Source organism: Fukomys damarensis, unplaced genomic scaffold (genome assembly GCF_012274545.1).
Source record: "Fukomys damarensis isolate Sample0158 unplaced genomic scaffold, DMR_v1.0_HiC HiC_scaffold_33, whole genome shotgun sequence".
Taxonomy (NCBI): domain Eukaryota; kingdom Metazoa; phylum Chordata; class Mammalia; order Rodentia; family Bathyergidae; genus Fukomys; species Fukomys damarensis.
The window spans coordinates 32,272,546-32,292,958 of NW_022900945.1; positions in this window are offsets into that span (position 1 = coordinate 32,272,546).

A 20,413-nucleotide genomic window follows, 5' to 3' on the forward strand; every position below is an offset into this window, starting at 1 on the left:
CGGATGGGCATAGGCTGTTTCCAAGATTTAGCTATTACAAACTGTGCCGCTATAAAGATAAGCGCTTCTTTAAAAGGCTCAGAAGTCTGTCTCCGAGAAGCCCTGAATACAGGACAGGAACCCATGTCAACATTGCAAAGTTAAGTGAAATTCTATCAGACATAGAATGAATTTTGAAAGCCCATTTCTGCCCCTCATTAGGATCTAAAAATGTTTTCAAATTGGCTTAATAATCTCTATATCAAAGATGAAAAATACAATTTCAGGAAATTTGACTCATACAAGAGAAAGATATAAAGGTATATATACTAATTAATTTTTAAAAAAATGGTCCCATGTGTGAAGTCAACAGAACTGCAAAATATGTAAAGCAAAAATTAGCAAAGCTACATTCACAGGTGAAGATTTTTAACATCCTTCTCTTTGTAATTAATAAGAAAACGTCCATAATAATATAGATATTTTTATAACAGTACCAAAACTTGACTTGACTCATATTTTTTTTATTGAGTTTATTGCTACAATCTAGGTCTACCATACAGTTACATTCATTAATGGGATCCTGTACCTTCACATGACAGTTCTTGGTTCTCATTTTATCCCCTTGTCCCTGCCCTCCTTTCACCCCCTCTGACTGGTATTTATACATTACACATTAATGTGGAACACACAGTCTTTCTAAGCACACCATGAAATACCAACCAATAAAGATCACGTGCTGGATCACAAAACAAATCTCAGTAAGATCAAAGGTATTGCAATCATACATTTTTAAACTACAGTTATTCAATTTTTAAAAAATCAACGATATCTAGAAAATTCTAAAATATGTGGGCAAACTATTCATTGTACTTCTGAGTGAATGGTGAAACAAAGAAGGAATAATAAGAAAAATTAAAATATATTTCTTATGAACTGATAATAAAAATACAATTTACCAAAACTAGCAGAATGCAGCTAATGTAGTGTTTAAAAGAAAATTCATAGTTTTAAATATCTGTATTCAAAAAGAAAAATGCAAAGTCAGTAATCTGAACAAGACATTGGGGTAGGTAATAGAAATGCAATTGTAACTAATATACAAATCTCAGTCCAAATTATGAACACAGCCTGGTACAATGTTTGCTGTTTGTTGACATGAATAACCCTCACCAGGGGTGTTTGTAAAAATTTAGGATTATTAAAATGCAGGCCAGATTACAGTTTTCCCCTTTGAAGCAACTGCTATTTTTAACATTTGAAGATGTCATCATTAGGATAATTAGGAAATTGTTAATTAAAAATCACTGTAAGAATGCACTGCATGGCACTAACTACATGAAAATGCCAAGTGTTACAAGGGTGGGAAACAAGTATTCTCATATTGTTGAGAGTTTAAATTGATACATAACCACTTTGGAGAATTGTTTGACTATATCTTGGAAAAGCTGCATGCATGGGTATCTTCTGACTCAGCAACTTACTTCTTTAGTATATTCCTTGTACTTATATATTAATTGAAAAGCATATACAAAAATATTCAAAATATTACTATTGAAAATGTCAAAATAAAAACTACCCAAATTTCTGAGACAGGATAGATAAGTTTTAAGTTATGATGTTCATAGAAGTAGATACTATACAACAATAAATATGAAAAACTAAATATCTGCAAAAGGTAGATAAATACATAAAGGTAATAAGTAAAAGGCGCACCATCCATAAAATAGCATATACAAAATCTTCCATTCATACAAATTCCAAAAACAGGTAAAACTATTGCAAAGTGTTAGAAGATAAAATGTGCTTAATGTTGGAGGTTTGGGTAGTGACTAATAAGGGACCTAAGGGTTAGCTTGTGGAATGCTAATAATGTTCTGTTCTTGCTTTGTATACTATTTTCTATGAGAGGGTTCCCTTGGTACAAATTCCTTGAGTTGTATTCACAAAATTGGTTCATACTTCATTCTCTTGTTATATTTCAAGATTCCAAATGAAAGCAAAAACATTTTTCCTTATTTCTAATTAGACTCTTTAAAGTCACCATGAAAACATTTCCAGGATCAGGGTTTCATATAGCTAGAACTGCCAGCTGCTCTTTTTCTCATTACAACCAATTAAAGTGATTTATACTATTCTATTGATTTTCATATTTATTATACATTGTTGGGGTGTTCACATGAATGAGAGAAACTCAGCATTCTGAAAACCAAATAGTAAATCAATATTTCATTGTGACAATTGTTGCCTAGGTAGTAATATACTATACAATGCCACTACAACCAAGTCAACCTTTTTAAAAACAGAATAGTATAGTTTACAACTCCCTATATCTATCTAAGCTAGTTCCCTTTGGAAAGAGGATGTTTTTATTTCTGCAGCCTAAAAAGTCTATATTAAGTCATAATCCTCCTACTCTCTACCATTGGAGACATCATTGGCATAATTTAATATGTATTTCTTGCAATCTATTAATTTTTCTTTTTCTCTAGCAGACATATGGTAAGGCAATCACTGGTTTTTGCATGCCAACTTTTGAGTATCTTTTAATTAAACAAAAGAACATTCATAGAAATATGAATTGTTTTATATCCCTAGTAAATTAGAAACTTCCTTTGTCATTTGAAAAAACTCGGCAGTATTACTTACTGCCATAGTTAAATTACAAGGTACTTTGGAATATAGCATGTAATAATATAATTTACTAAATAAAAGACATCAACTGGCATTCCTTTCATGCAACTCCTTTTTATAACCTTGACTAGCCACAAGTAAGAAAAGGCCACTTAACACAACATTCATTAGAACAGTTGCTTTGTTTTTACTTTTATAAATTAAAGCATACTGTATTTCTAAAAGGGAAAACTAAATTCTATTTCCACCTAAATTAACTGTACTGCAATCTCACCAATGTGTCACAATTACACAATCAAGAATAACTGCATTGTATACCAAATATGTCAGCTGAAAATACTTATACTATTAATCATCACAGGATTGTATCACTTTCATGGTATCATCTTTAATTTTACCCAGTAAGCTGAACATCATGCATGTATAGTGGCAGGTGGCCAAGATATCTGTCAAATCAAAATGATTTGGGCATTAATGATTACTTTTGCAAAGTAGGTCTACTGTGAGCAATTTAGAGGGAGGAGTAACAATTGTTTGGGTTAACACATAGCTTTTTTCAAACTACACTGAATTTTATATTTACCTAAAATTTGTAAAGTGATTTCATGACAGCATCTTCAAATGGGAGCACACCTAACTTTATTACAGCTGTTCAGGTTTATCTTACTGGATAAACCACACCTGTAAACTTTATACTTTTACCTTTCCATGCAAAAAATATATTTTTCTAGTAATTATAAGGGTATTTGTATTTTATTGCATTCTATTTATAATACATCTTTACTTACACTTTCATGGTTTCTGAATTGATATCTGTTTTAGTTTCTATGGTAACTCTGCCAGTTGCCTACTATAAATAGACGCTTTAAAATAACAGGCTTATGAAAGTTCAGATTTTAAGCACCCTTCTGCCATAAGGAGTAGAATTGCTAGAGAAATAACACATGAATTAACATTTAAGGAAAGAGATATCTGTCAAGATACAAAAATAGAAGAGTAAAATCGAAATTTTTTGTAGGTGCATGCTGCAAGCAAATAGTGAAAAGAAAGAAACAGTTAAGCATTTAAAAATAAAGATGTACAGTTAGGATATGCTGTAGGTTTAGCCTCAATTGACAATTTCATATCTTTTTAAATAACTTTTTTTTTTTTTTTTTGGTACCGGGGATTGAACTCAGGTCCTTGTGCTTGCAAGGCAGGCCACCGATAAAAAACATTTATTAACTACATATAAATCCTGCAGATTATGTTTCCTTCACTGAAATACTGGACTCCCTAAACTGGTTTTGCAGAAATTCATGTATAGATATTACCTCTGGTTAATAGAGAATACATCATCTCCAATCTGTCTTTTTATCTTTTAACATTTTTTTATATTTAATTTGTCATGAAAGTATTGCAATTCATAAAGTCAAATATATCAGCCTTTGTGGTTTCAGAGTCTCTGTCTCACTTAGGAAGTCTTCTACTGCAAGATTTTAAAAATATTCTCTCATATCCTTTTTATTTATCAGTAATTTTTGAAATATATTATATTTTTAATTTGTCTGGAATTTATCTGTGTGCTTATTCTGAGGTACTTTTTATAGAATGTTAGTGGCATTAACAGCACTTATCTTTTCTACTGTGAATTTAGGGACTCATATATTAAATTTCAAATGCACATACTATCAAATGTACAAGATTTATTTTTGAACATTTTCTTTTTACCTATTCATTCACTTTCCTATTCCCACCCTGATACCACTTAACTAGGATGTTTGAATATTTAATAGTATATTTCCAGTGTGTGCTTGTATTTTGTTTGTTTACCCTGCTATGAAAAGTAGAATGAGAGAACCAGCTTATAAAATTCCATAAATTCTCTATTATTATTTGCATCTACTTTACTATGCAACTAACAACTTATTTCATAATCTTTAGTTTTCCCACAGAATATGGCTATATCTTCATTTAGTCTGCTTGGTCTTATGTTCAGTAGTAAAGGTTTTATATTTTATTTCTTTCTCAGAAAAAATACTGCCTATAATTATGTAGCTGTTTTGGTTTTTATATCATTTTGTTTTGCATTGCTTTATTTGGGTTTTCCTTGCTATTGTGCCTGGGATATTACTTCCAGTTGCCTTTTCAAATTACTTATTGATATTCATGCTACTATTCCTGGCATGTTTGTTTCTGTGTTGTCATCTGACTGCATTATCTTGCTAGTTCTATTGGTTTTTCAGTTCCTTTATTTATTTAAAGACCTACTAAGATTATTTCATTTGCTTTACATGTGTCTTAAAAAACGTTTTTATAGTTTATTATTTGGCACATTTTTTAAAAGATTTGGCAAACATCAAAATTTTAGAGAAAAACAAGAATAAATATACATAAATATGTATAGATCTATATATACATCTGCCCTAATTAATACATGAGTATCTAGAGTGCTAACCATAATTCTACAGAATAAGTAATATTTTATCACTCTTTTTGTAATAAAGTGAATAAATTCAAAAATTTCTAATTTTATATATTATAACTTTTCACATGATATAATAACCTGTTGTTTGCAAGCTCCTTAAAGTCTTTGAATCCTTATTCATCTTTGGGTCCTCAGACCCACCCGTGAATTCATTCAATGTTGTTGAATAAATCAATGAATCTTTACAATCCTGATCACTTTTTGCTAAGAAAGACAGGAGTTAGATTGAAGCCTGTGAAATTTTAATTTGCTTTGTAATAATTGGATTTTATATTACATGTGGTCTTATTGAATGCTTTTTCATATGTGACAGTGCATTTAACTGAAGAAGGGATTTTTGTTAACTTTAATCAGAATTAAGCATACCTGTGAGTGCCTCTCCCATAAGAGAACACAGAAAGGTGAAAAATTGTTAACTAGAAAAGTATTTTGCACCAAAGCACTAGTATCATCAGAATACTGGGCAAATTTACCTCTGCTTTTGGAAATTGATTTTAGCCATAGTTAACATTATACTTTCTGGGTAGATTCATGACATGCCTCAATAAATTTATTATTTGTAAACTTTTAATGAGGAGATGCAAATAATATATTCACAGTGCAATTGCATAGAAAGGTATAAATTATTCCTAAGAGTTCAGACTTATATTAATCACTCTTTTTGATATTTCTTAAGAAAAATTGTAATGGCATTAAGAATATGCAAGAGACTAACTTTATTTTATTCACTCTGTACAATGTTCCATTTGTGGGTGTATTTTTCATTTATTTCAGGGAAGAATATATAATGAAATATGTCAGACATTGTATGCCATTCAGACATTTAAACCGCTTTGTATGTAAAAGCATGAGTTGACCTTATCAGGTACATAATATCTGAAATAATTGTATTTGTACTAATCAAAATGCCTTCCATTAGAACAAATATGAAATTCAATTAAATTTCATTATGAAGTTATTTCTGAAGTTCAGTAACTAATGATTAAATACATATTTCTGTTACTAAAGAAACTCATTTCTTCACAGCTATATTTGTTATGCTTTCAATAAACAATGCTTTTTGAAATATTTAATAGTTGAAAGTACTAGAAAGAAAAAGTGATATAAAACTCAAATATCAGCAATGTCTTCTCTTTCTTGATCATTCAGGCAAGGAGTAAAAACATAGAGCAGAAATTATTTCCACCAATATCCATGCACAATTTGTTTCATTTTAATATATTCTCAGAAAAATAATGACTAAAAGAATGAGTTGTGAGAAGAAAAACAACCCTTATTATCTGTAAGGGAAGAGCTAATTCTAGAAACTGGACATCATAAAACAGTCTCTATTCTAAATTAGCTTTCACTAGTGCCCTCGTTTTATACAAGCTATCTTTGAAGCCATATCGGTAAAGCTGTGAAGTTCTAGATCAAAAATCTCCCATTTGTTTTCTCTCTAATTCACTTTCTTTTTTAAGTTTATTCCTAAGTATTTTATTCTTTTTTAAAAATTAATTTTATGGGTACATGTAAGGTACACAATATAATGACACTCATCATTGGAAATTTGCACCTTTTCATATCCACCTTGGTTCTTACTTTTCCCCCATTCTCCTGCCCTCCCTTCAAGCCCTACACCCCTCCCAGTCTACAAAGACTTTGCTTCCTTTTTTCATTTCCTCCTATTAATTCCAATCCCTTCTTTCCTTTCCCATTTCCACTCCACGTATTTCCCCTTTCCTTTTGCCCCTTTAGTTTCTAGTTCACATTATCTAATTCACTTTCTGAACGGCTGTGCCATGGCATTGGCCTTTGTACAGAACAGCCTTTTTACAAACCTGTGAGTTATCTATGCTCCCTTTAGAGGTAGCAATACTGTCCTTTGTATGGGGTCTAAGCCTTTGTCTTTATGAGTTTTAAAATATGGAAATATTCAATTTTATACTTTTGGTACAAAAGTATATCGTGAATTATGCTAACTTCCTTCAAAATATATATATGCCAGCCTTTAATTCTAATATTTGAATGCTTTTTTAAATTAAGTTTATTGGTACTTTTTAGATATATAATACAATTACATTCATCACTGGGATCTTGCACCTATACATGATGTATCTTGGTTCTTATTTTTTGCCTATACCCCTGACCTCCCTTCACCCCCTCTACCATTCCCTATTTGAAAAGACTTTGTTTCCATTTTTTCCTCTTCTCATTTTTTTTCTTTTCCCTTCTTTCCTTTCCCCTACCCTTCCCACTTCCACTACTCCTTTGTCCCTTTTCTTCCTATTTTACATTATAAATTACACAATTTAAACCTTATTTTCACTTTTAGTTTTTCAAACCAGAGAAACTATTTGGTCTTTACGCACATGTGCCCTATTTATTTCACTGGCCTCAGTATGCATACTCTTAGATTTAAATGTCTCTATTTTCTCATTCTTTTTTTTTAATTTATTGGTACATTTTAGGTATACGGTACACTTACATTCATTATTGGGATCTTGCACCTTTACACATCAGGTCTTGGTTCTCATTTTTCCCCTTGTCCCTGCCCTCCTTTCGCCCCCTACTCCTCTCACCATTTACACTTTATTTTATTTCCATTTTTTATTTTCTCATATTTTTTTCTTTTCCCTTATTTCCTTTCCCCTACCCTTCCCACTTTCCCTACACCTTTAGCCCTTTTCTTCCTATTTCACATTGTTAATTATCCCATTAGGATCTTGTGTACTATTATAGTTTTTCACACTAGAGAAACTATTCGGTATTTACACATTTGTGACTTATTTATTTCACTTAGTAGTATATCCTCGATATTTATACATTTTCCTATGAATGAATCTAATTTATCATTCTTTATGGATGAGTAGTAATCCATTTTATAGAAAAACCACATCTCTTTTATCCAGTCTCCAGTTGATGGTCAATAGGGCTGTTTCCAAGTTTTAGCTATTACAAACTGTGCCACTAAAAACATGGGTGCATACATATCCCTGTGATATAATTCTTTTGCAGAGACACCCAGCAGAGAGATAGCTGGGTCAATTGGATCTCTAATCCTAGTTCTTTAAGGTATTTCCATATCGACTTTTTTTTTTCATTGAGTTTATTGGTACTTTTTAAGTATTCTTAAGTACAGTTACATTTATCATTGGGATCTTGTACCTTTACATGACAAATCTTGGATCTCATTTTTCCCCGTATCCCTGCCCTCCTTTCACCCGCTTCACCCTCCCTTATTTACAAATATTTTGTTTCCATTTTTTCTTTACTCATATTTTCTCTTACACTCATTCCTAGATACTTCTTTTTTTATTGTGAAAAGAATTTTTTCCTTAATTTCTCTCTCAGTGAGTCTGTTATTTGTGTTCAAGAAGGCTATTGATTTTTGAGTTTTGACCTTGTATCCAGCTACTCTACTGAAAGTGTCATTTAAGTCTAGAAGTCTTGATGGAATTTTTGGAGTCTTCAATGTAGAGTATCATATAGTCAGCAAGTAATGACAGTTTAACTTCTCTTTCCTATCTTTATTGCTTTTATTTCTTTCTCTTGTCTAATTGCTGTGGCTAATGTTTCCAGAACTATAATGAATGGAAGTGGTGATAGTGGTCATCCTTGTCTTGCTCCTGATTTTAACACGAAGGTTTTCAGTTTCTGTCCATTTAATATGATATTGGCTATTGGATTTTCATAGATAGCCTTTATCAAGTTGAGATAAATACCATCTATTTCAATTTTCTGAAGGGTTTTTGTCATGAATGTGAGTTGAATTTTGTCAAATTCTTTTTCTGTATCTATTAACATGGCAATACAGTTTTGCCCATAACTCTGTTAATATAGAATTGTGTATGTTGAAACATCCTTGCATCCCTGGAGTAAATCTGACTTGGTCTGGGTGTATGATCTTCCTGATGACCCTCTGTATTCAGTTTGCCAGTATCTTATTGAGGTTTTTGGCATCTATGTTCATTAAGAAGATTAGCCTATAGTTTTCTTTTTGGTTGAGTCTTTCCTGGTTTGGGAATCAAAGTAACATTTGCTTCCAGGAATGAATTTCAAAGTATTGCTTCCCTTTCAATTTCATTGAAAAGTTTAAAGAGTATTGGCAATCGTTCTTTACTAAATGTTTTGTAGAATTCAGCAGTGAAGCAATTGGACCAAGGCCTTTCTTTGTTGGTAATGTTTTAATTACATTTTCAATTAACTGATTGTAATTGGAGTGTTTAGAATTTTTTAATCTTCAATTTTGGTAATTCATATGTATCTAGAAATCTGTCCATTTCTTCTGTGTTTTCCATTTTATTAGAAAAATGGTTCTAAAATAGGTATTGATGATCCTCTGTATTTCTGTTGGATCTATTGTGACTTCACCTTTTTTATTCCTCATTTAATGGATTTGAGCCTTTTTTTTTTTTTGCTAAGGTTGGCTAAGGGTTTATAGATTTTATTTATTCTTTTGAAAAAACAAGTCTTTGCTTCACTGATTTTTTGTATCATTCTCTTAATGTCCATTTCATTGATTTCTGCTCTGATCTTTATAATTTCCTCCCTTGTATGAGCTTTGAGCTTGTCTTGCTCTTCTTTTTCTAGGAGCTTAAGATTCATCATTAGATTGTTTATTTGAGCTCTCTCTGTTTTCCTTTTTTGGGCATTCACTGCTATTAATTTCCCCCATAGAACTGCTTTCATTGTGTCCCATAGATTCCTATATGTTGTGCTGCCTTTATCATTTATTTGTAAAAACTGTCTAATTTGTTTTTTAACTCCCTCTGTGACCCAATGGTTGTTCAGGAGAGTGTTGTTCAATTTCCATGTGTTTGTGAAGTTCTTGTGATTTCTTTTGTTATAGATCTCCAGTTTGATTGCACCATGATCTGATAATATGCATGGGACAACTTCAACTCCTTTGCATTTACTTAATCATGTTCTATGAGCTAATATGTGGCCTGTTTTGGAGAATGACCCAAGTGCAGCTGAAGAGAATGTATATTCTGATTTTGGGGGGTGGAACACTCTGTAGACACCTGTTAAGTCCATTTGTTCAAAAATTTGGCTCAGTTCTACTATTTCATTATTGATTTTTTGGTCTAGATGATCTGTTTATTTGTAACAGTGGGGTATTGAGGTTCCCTCACCACAGTTGTATTAGTGCTTATTTGGTTTTTCATGTCCCTTAATATTTGTTTTATATAGTTGGGGTCATTAGTGTTTGGTGCATATATATTTATGTTTGTCATCTCTTCCTCTTGGATTGCTCCCTTTACAAGGATGTAGTGATCTTCTTTGTCTCTTTAACTTAGTTTTGATTTGAAATTTACTATGTCTGCAAATAAGATAGCTACCCCTGCTTTCTGGGGGGTTCATTTTGCATGGACAACTGTTTTCCATCTATTTATTTTCAGTCTGTGAGCTTCTTTTTCAATTAGTTGTGTTTCTTACATAAGCTCATTGTTGGATTTTGCTTCTTATTCCATTCTGCCAATCTATTTCTTTTTATTGGTGAATAGAGGCCCTTAACGTTGATGGCTATATCTGATATGTATTGACCTATCATTGCTATGTTCTTGTCCTATTGTTGGCTCTTTTTAATTTTCCCCCTCTCTCTTTAGTTTCTTACCTTGCCTAATGGATTTGCTCTGTTGGGCCTCATGGAGTTGTGACCTGCATTGTCTTTTTCTAGGATATCGTTTAGAATTATTTGGAGTGCTGGTTTGGTACTCATGAAGTTTCACAGATGTTCTTTGTCATGGAAGTATCTTATTTCCCCATAAATTTTCTTTTCTTTTTTTTTTTTTTTTTTTTTTTTTTTGTACCAGGGATTGAACTCGGGTCCTTGCGCTTGCAAGGCAGTCAGCAAACCACTGAGCTAAATCGCCGGCCCCTCCCCATCAATTTTGAAAGATATTGTTGCAGGATACATCAGTTTAGGTTGGAGGTTATTTTTCTTTTAGGGCTTGAAATACCTCACTCCAGGCTCTCCTTGACTTGAGGGTTTGTGTTGAAAATTCTGCTGTGATTCTGATGGGCTTTCCTTTGCATGTAATTTGTCTCTTTTCTCTAACTCCTTATAGTATTTTGTTCTTCTGTTTGGTTTCTGGGAAATTGATTATTATGTGTCTATGTGTAGATTTTTTTATCATGGCTAGTTGGAGTCTTATATGCTTCACTTATGTGTATGTCAAATTCTTTTTCTCTTTTGGGGAAGTTTTCTGACATTAATTCTGTGAACAGTTTTTTTGTTTGTTTGTTTGTATGCCTTTTGTACTTTCTCTTGCTTTTTCATAGACTCCTGTCAGTTTTATATTATTCTTCTTTGCATCCTGTAAGAGTGGTTGGATTGACTCTCATGATCACTTATTGTTTTTAAGAGATCCTTCTTTTCATAGTCACTGACCACCCTTCTCTCTTCTATATCTGATATTCAGTCTTCAGATTGGTTCAGTCTGTTATGTATAGTTTCAACAGAGTTTTTAACCTCCTGGATATCTGTTTGAATCTGTTTCATAGCTTCCATTTCTTTCCAATGTTGGGCTTACATAGTTTCTATTTCTTTCCCATGCTGGGCATTCCTGGCTCCTATCATGGTCCTGAACTCATCTATGTTTTCATCTCTTTCTGTTCTAGAGTCTCTAATCATGTATTTCTTTCTGCTCACTATCTCTGTATTTATCTGGGAAATTATTTCTGTTTTGAATTTTTCTAAAGCCCCATTCATCTGTTTTGTTACTTCCTATGCTATCAGGTCAGGGTGTCCTGGTGGTTGATTGTCAGACTTTTCCACCTGGTGTTCTCCAGAATTTACCTTTGGTGAACTGGAAGTTTGTGTCTTTGCCTTGCTTAAATGCCTTCTCATTTCTATTTTTGTTGTTGGTACTGTACTTGGTTAATTCATGGGTTAATATTTCAATCTTCTAGATATACCAGGTCTATATATTTTGAGTCTCTGATGACTCTGAGACACTTATATTTCCATAATACCAGGAAGGACAAATAATTAGATCAATCACCACACCTTAGCCCAAGTGATACAATCAGCAACACAATAGCATCAAGCACAGCTTAGAAAATGACAATTTGTGGTAGTTATTAATCTATCACCTTTAACCATGTGAATTAAATCAAGATTTAGGACCATCCCAAAATATGTTTATAGTTAATAAACTCTTCAGTATAGCAACTTTACCCTTCAGGATGTGGATTTAGAAGGAGTTGGGGAGAGGAGAATAGGTAGAAGGAGAGGGGAAGGTTAGAAGTGAGATTAGAGGACACAGGAAGATCATGCAAAGCCTAGGAAACTGTTGAAGACAGGAGGAAAAGACAGAGTGAGAGAACAAAGACAGGAATAGAACAATTTAACAGCAACAGGGAAGCTAGAAACTGTACTCACTTTCAACTGTACTCACCACATGGCTCCACTCCTCACTCAGCCCATGCTGAAATTAACAACAAAAAGACAGAAAAAGAAGAAAAGAAAAACAAAGAAGAAATCCAAATTAGGACTGGAACAGGAACAAAAAGGCAGATGAAGAACAATGTGGGAGAATGACAGTGTGTGAGAGAGAGAGAAAGAAAAGAGAAAAAAGAAAAAGAAGAAAACAAAAAGAAAGAATTTGAAAAGAGTAGAAAAATATAAAAATTAAAAATAAGAGAAAAAGAAAAATTATAATTTTAAAAATAAAAATTAAGGGCCTCCTTCAGGGTATGTCTCTGCTCTCAAAATAGACAACATAGGCAGTAGTGTGCACATCTAAACCAATTAGTCTCAACAATCCAGCAGCAGGCCCCTGAGATTCAGGCTGATTTCTGGCTGCAAGGCCCAGGATGAGCTCCCTGACCTGCAGGGTTGAATTCTGCAAGGTACTACTGTAGCCTCCAGCTGCCTTTCCCCTGAAGATAATCAGGGTTCTGATGAGAGGTGGTGATCCTTCCAACTTACCAGCCACGGTGGTCTGGTGTGACTTCATTGCAGAGATTTTCTTCACTTTTCCAGTGGGCTTCAATTTTCCTCAATGAGCCTGAGAGAGACACTTTTGTTCACTTCTGCTCTATCTTCTGGAGCTCAGGACAGTGGTCTTTATAACTCCCTGTGCCTCTGCAGTGTGGATCCAGGTACCAGCACAACCAGGAAGCCAGAGGCGGGGTGGTGGAGGATGGAGGTGGTGCTTCTTCGGGGCACCCATGTGGCTCCACTCCTCACCAGTCCATGCTGCTCAGATGCCTGGGGCAGTGGCGGTGGGGTAGCAGACTAGTTCTCTGCAGCTCTACTTGTCCTCTGGTCTACTTGCATGCTTTTGTTTAAGATTTGCATTCTTGTCCTATCCTAGCCTCAGTTCTCTGGCACCACTTTTGGCACTATGCCCCTACAGGATAATTTCCTGCATATTGATGAGCAGGATCCATCTCCAATACAGAATACACTGGCATCTTTGAAGTGCTCCTGGGAAGTAGAGAGTAGACTACAGGACCAGCCTCTTCCCTGTGCTCTGATATGTAATCTACTAGTGCTTCTTCTGCTGTGCATGATTTATCCCTATAATGTTATTCCATGACTTCTCACTCACCAGTGCTTGCTAGGGGCCTCTGACTGCATCCTTCTTTCAGGGTCTTCCCAGCCTCCTCTCCAAGAGAGGCCTTCTAATCCTGGTTATGATCATTAGATTATGCTTCTGTCAACATGTGAACTTAGCTAGCTTTGCTAAGCTAGTCTTTCAGATTCCAAATCCCCACCACAACCAAAATGCAGCACTGATTAAGTAGTAAAACTATTATATCTTGGGTTTTAAATTTTACTTCCAAGCCTGTGTATTACTTTTATCTCTGGTATATCATCCCATTCTCAGCTCCCAAAGCCTCTGATTATCTCTATTCACCTAAAATCAACAAGAATTTACTAAGTGATGACTGGGCACACAGGATGTGTTAGATACAGAGAATTATAAGCCACGGTCCCTGTCCTAAGAAGGGAACTGTTCACAAATTATTTGTTTCAGGGTATTCTAATGTCCAATGTATGTTTGAAGGATCAGAATAACAGAAAATGAAATGGAGTGATGTGACTTAATCATTTGCATTCATTTTTAAAGCATTATTATCATCATATGGTATAGAAAATGTAAATCAGGAATTGGTAAGCCATTCATATGTATAGGTAAGATTTTTGATAAATTTTTTTCAGTTTATAAAGAAAAACAAATAGAAATTTTGCCTATAAACTCTTAATCTCAAGTTATCTGATTTTACTTTGGGGGGGCTACTGTTTAATCTGCATGTGTAGGTCATCTAAGCTTCTAGATGACTGAAATGAATTATTTCATTAGAGAAAACCAGAAGAGAGCTCTGGTAATAATAATTTATAAATACTACAGGAGATCTTAGACATCTTTGTAGACTAAAAAGTGGGCTACAAGCCAAAGAAAATATGGGAAGTTTTCTGCATAAGATGTTCACAAACAAAGAAATAAGGCAAATTAGTTTCCAACCTTTGGCAGGTAAGAGGTGTGAGACAGTCTCAAATTACTGTGCATTACTTACTGAATGTGAGTGCTTAGGTACTTTTGTGTGCACAAAAGAGAATATGAAACAAAGAATAATAGTACATCTTTTCATATCTGATGTACTTTTATTTTGTATTTCTCATAACATCCTTACAGAAATCTTAAACAGGAAGTTTTGTTTTAATTTATTTTATAGGATCTGAAAAAGGCAAAAAAATGAACTAGAAGATAGTCTGGGGAGATATGAAGAACAAACTTCTCTGACAACATATTTTACCTGGAGATTGTGCGGTTCTAATATAACGAGGGAGGGCTTTGGCAGGAGTCTACTATGAAGCAAGTGATAGGAAATATATATATATATATATATGTGTGTGTGTGTGTGTGTGTGTGTGTGTGTGTGTATCTATATATCCATATATATGTATATAAAAAAGTTGAAAGCTTTTCCTCTAAGATCAGGAAAAAGAAAAGGACTTACTGTGCTTTTGAGAAAGATTTAAAAGTGTATTTTTTCCAGTTTTTGTTTTTTACGTTCCTTGAGGGGAGTTGGTACACATCCATAATAAATCTCCATTTTTTTTGCATCCTTTCCCTCTTTTCTCCTTCTCCTCCCTATATCTCTGGATCCCCTTCCCTTTGAGAAAGATTTATCTCTCCACTTCCTATTATCTATCATTTATTTTTGTCCAAGCGCTTGTATTTTGGGCTTCACATATAAGAGAAACCACGAAGCACGACACGCTGATTTATCCTTCTTTATGACTGGGTAGCACTTTATTATGCCAATGCAACACATTCTTTACCCATCCATCGGTCGGTGGACTATAAAACACCTTTAAGAGTTAGCTATTATGAATTGTGCTGCCATAAACATAGATATGTATGTATTGCTATAATATTTTTTCCTCATTGAGTTTATTGGTACTTTTTAGGTATGCAGTATAGTTACATTCATTATTGGGATCTTGTACCTTTACATGACAGGTCTTGGTTCTCATTTTTTTCCCTTACCCCTGCCCTCCCTTTACCCCCTCCTCCTATCTCTATTAATATTGTCTTAATCTAAATGCAGATGACTTTGAAAAAAATCCAAACAATATTGTATTTCTCTTAGCAGTGAGAAATAACTAATTGTTTAGGGCCATAACAGTCTTTGTGATTATTTTATTTATGCTACTTACCATAGCTGAATATTTTCAAACTACATTCAGGATTTCTTTTCAAAATATTCTAATTAATGTAAACCAACAGAGAAGAAAGTGAAAGTACTAATTATTTTAATTTTATGATCTCAGGCTGTCTATTCTCTTTTTTATATTTACTTTAAGATTTTTAAATCACCAATCAAGCAATTTGAAACACTTATAAAATATATAGCTTTTTTTCCTCATTGAGTTTATTGGTACATTTTAGGTGAACAGTACAGTTACATTCATTACTGTGATCTTGTACCTTTACATGCTAGGTCTTGGTTCTCATTTTTTCCCCTTGTCCCTGCCCTCCCTTCACCCCCCACTCCTTCGCCCTTTACAAACACTTCATTTCCATTTTTTCATTTTCTCATGTTTTTTTATTTTCCCTTATAGTTTTAACTGCTCAAAATGTTAAAATTATGTTTTGCTTTAGAGAAATCAAGCAATGATTAAAAGGAAGAACTGCCTTTTTTATTTAAACTTCACCATAAGAGGTGCCAGAGGCTCCAGTCTATTAATTTTTTTTTCCAAGCACAGCGAGCTATTCACAAATGCAGAGTCAGATGGCCAAACTTGTTCTTCCCCTTAAGAGGAACTAATAAAATGCATTTACTTCAATACTAAAATTTCAAATATGGAAATCTAGAGAAAAGCAAAACAAAAATAGAAAAGCAAATTTATATTATCAACTGAATTACTTTTTCAGTCTGCTGAACGCAATTTAGAGTTTACAGAGAAAATTCAATAAATGCCAGTTTAACTCCTACTCCATGCCAAGATCCTTTCTTGGAAACATGGTATTTAGTTTGCTAATATTAACATGCGGAATGGTAGGCACTGTAAAATCAGAAGGAAGTAGGAATTAAAACATTATGGTATTGATGCAGGGAGAGACCAATAGATTATTGCCATTAAACAGAATCTAGAAATGAGCCCATGTATGGATAAATGTGCACTACCCAAGCGTGGTAGTGAAATAATTCAGTAAGAAGACAAAAAAGAGTCAATAAATTGAGAGAAAAGTAATTTGAATCTCTACACCATTAGCAAGAAATAAATTTCATGTGAATTAAAGATGTAAGGGTAAAAGTCAACATAAAACACATTATTTTTTAAAAAGAACAATATGAACTGGCATAGTGGTACAAGCCTGTAGTTTCAGCTATTCAGGCAGCTGATACAGGAGGATCTCAAGTTCGAAGCCAGCCCAGGCCATTTACAGAGATCCTGTCTCAAAATAAAAAATGAAATGACCTGAAGATTAGGCTTAGTGACAGAATGTTCCTCGGCTTCATCCCCAGTACCAAGAGATAGATAGGTAGATAGGTACGCAGGTAGGTAGATAGGTAGATAGATAGATAGATAGATATATAGGTAGATAGATAGATAGATAGATAGATAGATAGATAGATAGATAGATAGAATATGTTTTTAACTTTGAATTAAAAAATCTAAAAGCACTATACAAAAGACAGAGGCCACAAAGAAAATAATTCATGTTTTGTTTTTCTGCACTAAAAAATTAGGATTAAAAATGTATAGACTGGGAGGATATATCATCCACTTGTACAAGGGAGAACTGAGTACTATTCAGAATACATAAGGTACAGATAGGGCAAATATATGTTCAGTCTTTATAATGGAAAGATTATTCCTCAAAACAGACACAGATCTCCTACAAACCAATGAAGAATCATAGAATACAAAACACTTTAGAGATTGCTACTAGGTCTTGGTAGGTTTGTGTGGAAGTTGATACTATTGTATGCTGGGAGGATTGTGCTATGATTTGGATATGGTCTGAGTGAGTTCCCCCAGTGGCCTATGTGTTGGCCTCTTGGGAGGTAATTTGGTTATTACAGGTGCTGTCCTTGGAAGGAAATACCATTTTTCTCATGGAACTATGGCTAGCTTTCATGAAGGTTGCTACAGAAGATCAAGACTGGGGTCTCTCCACTCCTTGGATTACTGTGTGACCAGGTGAGCTCTCCCGCTATAGTTCCTGCCATAATGCTGTCGTCATGCTGTGGGGCCTTGACAGAGGTAGTGCCATACTGTTTTGACTTTCAGATCCAAAACTGTGAACTAAATAAATGTCTTTACTTATACAATACACAGCCTCAAGTATTTCATTGTAGCTATGGGCAATTGACTAATATAGACTGTAAATTGACATTTCCATGTAGGAAAACATTTATCTGTGCAGTTAGAAGCCAAAATGTGACTACTCTCCAAGCTAGCAGTTGTACCCTTCAATATCATAGAGAAATACTTATGTGTAGAAGGTACACAGTATAAAATTCAATATAACATTGTGCATGACATAAAAAATATAAGCAATTTTAAATATCCACCAACAAAAGAACAATTATGAAAGGCCATATGATGGGGGTGAAGGGAGGGCAGGGACAAGGGGAAAAAATGAGAACCAAGACCTGTCATGTAAAGGTACAAGACCTCAATGATGAATGTAACTGTACTGTGTACCTAAAATGTACCAATAAACTCAATGAGAAAAAGAAATATTTATACATGTGGATGGGCCAGGGATTTAGCTCAATGGTTCTGCAGCCTGCCTGACTGCCTCTCCAGTGCAAAGTCCTGAATTTGATCCCTGGTACCAAAAATACCCAAAACAAACAACATGTGGAAAATCTCTGAGATGTTCAATAAGATAAAAATGTCTGCTTTACAACGATACTCATAATCCTATTTATTGTGAAGACTAGTTATACAAAAGAAAATTATATATTATAATATATATATTCCATAAATATATAAAAGAAAATATTAAAATTGATAAGATATTTTAAGGAGGTAGTTGAGAATAGGAATAAAAAAATGAACTTGTATCTAAATTTCTTAATATTTATAATTAAATATCTATCTGATATTTCTATAATTAATTTATAATCTTAAAGAGATTACATGATTATAAAACAAGAATCTGAAAAAGTATAACAATATGAAGCTGTCAGGATCACCTTTAGAGTTTCTGTAAATAACATACAACTATTTCTATTCAAATATAGTTTATACTATGTCAGTAATTAAAATTTTCATATTAATACTCTTTCTTTTCTGGGTACCAAGGACTGAACTCAGGACCTTGCACCTATCAGGCAGGTGCGGCACCATTGAGCTACAACCCTGACCCCAATACTCTTTAAAAGATGTTTCAATAGCTGACAATACTTTCCATTTCATTTTTAGTTTTCTATGTTCTGAGTGCAGGGGTACACACCTATAATCCCAGCTACTTGGGAGGCTAAAATGTAGAATCACAAGTTTAAGGCCAAACACAACTTGTTAAGATTCTGTCTCAAAATAAAATTATGAAAGAGCTAGAGAATAGCTCAGTAGTGCAGGGCTTGCCTCACATGTATGAGGTCCTGAGTTCAAATTCCAGTGTACAAATACTATAAATACCTAAGATAAACTATAAAAATTATCTTCTATAAAAGTCTATCCTGAATCACCACATTTACCATTAAACTAAAGATCTTCTACATGATAGTCACATCTACTAACCTATTTTTCAAGGGATCGCTTTTTTGTTGTTTTGTTTTAATGTCAAATAAGATTTTTATGTCTCTTAAAATTACATAGGGAGCACAAAGTTAAATCTTTGTTCCAGCACTTACTCAAATTTCTTAGGATGTCACATACATTTAGTAAATGTTATGTGATAGATAGATGTATGATTGGATAACCTGACGTTCAAAGGCTTTCAAAAACCAGTATAGAGATAAGCATATCTGGGCTTGTTCATCCATTTCGATTACTGTCTTGAAAATTTATTAGCAGCATGAGACGTATACTTCCAATGGCATAGCTTTATCTCTTCACTGGAAGACCTTAGGGTCCAGATGCAGAAGTACTTTATGAGGACACAAGGCTTAAAAGAGCTACTCTGCACCTTTGTACAATCTTTATTACAAAACTACATGTAACTTGAAAAAGAGATGCCTGTTTATGTGTTGTAATGCAGATGCCTTATTGTGATTTTCTTCAAGGAATAAAAGAAATTAGCTTTTGTGTGATGTTGCTGTCATGTTCAAAATAGTCTCATATGTATTACTAGGAAATCTCTGTTTAAATTGCAACATTTCCCCTCCATACCTCCTACTATAGTTTGGATCCTGAATGCTCCCCAAAGTTCCACGCATTGACAGCTTGGTCCTCAGCCTATGGCACTGTTGGGAGGTAATGGAACCTTTGAAACATGGGTGTTGGGAACCTCGCCCCTTCCTCTTTCTTTTATTTCTTCCCAGTAAACATGAGGCAAACAGTAACTGTGTATACACCATGCTGTGCTGCCTCAGCACAGGCCCAAAAGCAATTAGCAATGACCATGGACTGCAACCTCTAAAATCATGAGCCAAGATAACCTTTTTTAAAATTTAAATTGTTTTATCTCAGGTATTTGTTACAGTAACAGAAAGCTAACTAACAACACTTCTCATCTCTGTGGCGGGCCAGCCGTCACAACACGAACGTACCTAAGTTGGGGAGTAAGGATTGAGAAAGGACAGCACACTCAATAGTGTGGAGACAAGAGGTCCAATTTATTACACAGAAACAGCTCCTTTTAAAGGCAGGCCAACAGGAAGCATCAAGAAATATTAGGGAGGAGATCATATCTTTGACTATCTGAGTTC